A 3,401-nucleotide genomic window follows, 5' to 3' on the forward strand; every position below is an offset into this window, starting at 1 on the left:
AAACATGGGGCTACTGAATTTAAGGCTATGGATAGTGATGATGCCGAGCAAGCTGAATTTTGGCTGGACAACACTATCCGGGTACTCGATGAGCTATCTTGTACACCCGATGAATGCCTAAAGTGTGCTATCTCCTTGCTACGTGATTCTGCCTACTATTGGTGGAGTACTCTGACTTCTATTGTGCCCCGAGAGCAAGTAACTTGGGAGTTTTTCCAAACTGAGTTTCGGAAAAAGTATATCAGTCAGAGATTTGTTGATCAAAAACGGAAGGAATTTCTTGAGCTTAAGCAAGGCTCCATGTCGGTTACTGATTACGAGCGAAAATTTGTTAGACTTAGCAAATACGCTCGGGAATGTGTTTCGTCCGAAGCTATTATGTGTAAACGCTTCGAGGATGGGCTGAATGAAGATATAAAAATGTTCGTTGGCGTTCTTGAAATACAAGAGTTCGTGGTACTTGTTGAACGAGCTTGTAAAGCCGAAGAGCTTAGAAAAGAAAAGCAAAGAGTTGATGAGGGAACTGGAGAGTTTCGTAAAAGATCCTCGGGAGGTCTCTTCAACAGACATCGAAGAGATTTCGAGATGATGCGGGCCAGTTTAGAGGCACTTCGGGCCTTTTTGGACGAGATCGTGATCGACCCCCTGTGGGTACACGAGGCACTTCGGTCGCCAGTGTTGGGAATGAACGTCGAGACAGGACGAAATGCCGATATTGCGGTAAATGGCATTCGGGGAGTTGTAGATTTCCTGACCGCTCCTGTTACAAATGCGGATCAGTGGACCACTTCATTAAAGATTGCCCGAGGTTGTCGGGGCAGAATGCAAATCAGAGTGGGAGACCGGGTGCTACCACTGCTCGAGGTAGACCATCTGGAAATATGGGCAATGCTGGTGGTGGTCAGAGAGGATCTAGAGATGATATAACCAGGTCCGAAGCCCGTGCGCCTGCTAGAGCTTATGCTATACGTGCCCGCGAGGATGCTTCTTCGCCTGATGTTATTACCGGTACATTCACCCTCTTTGATACTAATGTAATTGCTTTGATTGACCCCGGTTCTACTCATTCTTACATATGTGAAACCTTAGCATCCAGTAAGACTTTACCTATTGAGTCTACTGAGTTCGTAATTCGGGTGTCAAATCCCTTGGGTCGTTACGTGCTTGTCGACAAAGTGTGTAAGAAATGTCCCCTAGAAATTCGAGGTTCCTGTTTCCCGGCGAACTTGATGCTCTTGCCGTTTGATGAATTTGATGTTATCCTTGGTTTGGATTGGTTGACCGCGCATGATGCGATTGTGAATTGCAAGAGCAAGACTATTGATTTGAGATGCGCAAATAACGAAGTAGTCCGAATTGAGTCTGCGGACTTAGAGGGGATGCCAGCTGTAATATCAGCAATGTTGGCACAGAAATATGTAAGAAAAGGGTGCGAAGCATACCTTGCGTATGTACTTAGTGACAAAGAATTAGAAAAGAAACCCGAATCTGTGCCGGTGGTTTGTGAATACCCGGATGTTTTTCCGGAAGAATTACCGGGTTTACCACCTGTTCGGGAGGTAGAGTTTGGTATTGAGCTTGTACCTGGGACTACGCCGATTTCGATAGCTCCGTATCGTATGGCACCAACCGAGTTAAAGGAGTTGAAAGCTTAGTTGCAAGAACTGACGGATAGAGGTTTCGCTCGACCAAGTTTCTCACCTTGGGGTGCACCAGTATTGTTCGTGAAAAAGAAGGACGGAACCATGAGGTTGTGCATTGACTATCGTCAGCTGAATAAAGTGACGATAAAGAACAAATATCCGTTGCCGCGCATCGATGATTTGTTCGACCAACTGAAGGGAGCCTCAGTGTTCTCAAAAATAGATTTGAGATCGGGCTATTATCAGTTGCGAATCCGAGATACAGATATTCCCAAAACTGCCTTCAAAACGAGACATGGTCACTACGAATTCTTAGTGATGCCGTTTGGGCTCACTAATGCCCCTGCAGTATTTATGGATTTGATGAATCGGATCTTCAGACCGCATTTGGATCGGTTCGTAGTGGTGTTCATTGATGACATTTTGGTCTATTCAAGAGACGAGACCGAACATGCTGAGCATCTGAGGCTAGTGCTGCAAATTTTGCGGGATAAGCAGTTATATGCTAAGTTCAGTAAGTGTGAGTTCTGGTTAAGAGAGGTTAGCTTCTTGGGTCATGTGGTATCCGCGTCGGGTATTCGAGTTGACCCGAACAAAATTTCAGCCATACTTGACTGGAAACCTCCGAGAAATGTTACTGAAGTTCGGAGCTTTTTGGGGCTCGCCGGTTATTACCGACGATTTGTGAAAGGTTTCTCGATGATAGCCACACCAATGACGAAGCTACTTCAAAAGGATGTTAAGTTCGAGTGGACGGAGAAATGTCAGAAAAGTTTCGACCAACTGAAAACTCATTTGACTGAAGCTCCAATTTTGGTGCAACCCGAATCAGGTAAAGAGTTTGTCATTTATAGTGACGCATCCCTACTTGGGTTGGGTTGCGTATTGATGCAAGAAGGTCGAGTCGTGGCCTATGCGTCGAGACAATTGAAGCCACACGAGAGGAATTATCCGACCCATGATCTCGAACTAGCTGCCATCGTGTTTGCTTTAAAAATATGGCGACATTATCTGTTTGGTGAGAAGTGCCATGTATTTTCGGATCACAAAAGTCTCAAATATTTGATGACTCAACGAGACTTGAATCTGCGACAAAGACGTTGGCTTGAGTTGTTGAAAGATTACGAGCTTGTCATTGATTACCACCCGGGAAAGGCTAACGTGGTTGCGGACGCCTTAAGCCGGAAGTCATTGTTTGCTTTTCGAGCGATGAACGTGCATTTGTCTATTCTACCAGACAGTGTGTTAGTAGCTGAATTAAAAGCTAACCATTGTTGACTCACCAAATTCGTGAAGCTCAAAAAGTCGATGATGAATTGGTTGCAAAACGAGCTAAGTGTTTTCCGAACGAGGAATCGGAGTTTCAAATTGATGATGATGATTGTTTGAGGTTCAGAAATCGTTTGTGTGTTCCAAGGAATTCGGAACTCATTTCGATGATTCTGAACGAAGCCCATTGTAGCCGAATGTCAATTCACCCGGGGAGTACGAAAATGTACAACGATTTGAAACGTCAATTTTGGTGGCATGGTATGAAACGGGACATCTCCGACTTTGTTTCGAGATGTTTGATATGTCAACAAGTGAAAGCGGAACATCAAGTGCCTTCAGGATTACTCCAGCCGATCATGATACCCGAGTGGAAATGGGATCGAGTCACAATGGACTTTTTGTCCGGACTGCCCTTGGCAGCAAGTAAGAAGGATGCGATATGGGTTGTTGTTGATAGACTGACTAAGTCGGCTCATTTCATCCCCG

The sequence above is a fragment of the Gossypium hirsutum genome, chromosome A07 (genome assembly GCF_007990345.1).
Source record: "Gossypium hirsutum isolate 1008001.06 chromosome A07, Gossypium_hirsutum_v2.1, whole genome shotgun sequence".
In the NCBI taxonomy this organism is placed as follows: domain Eukaryota; kingdom Viridiplantae; phylum Streptophyta; class Magnoliopsida; order Malvales; family Malvaceae; genus Gossypium; species Gossypium hirsutum.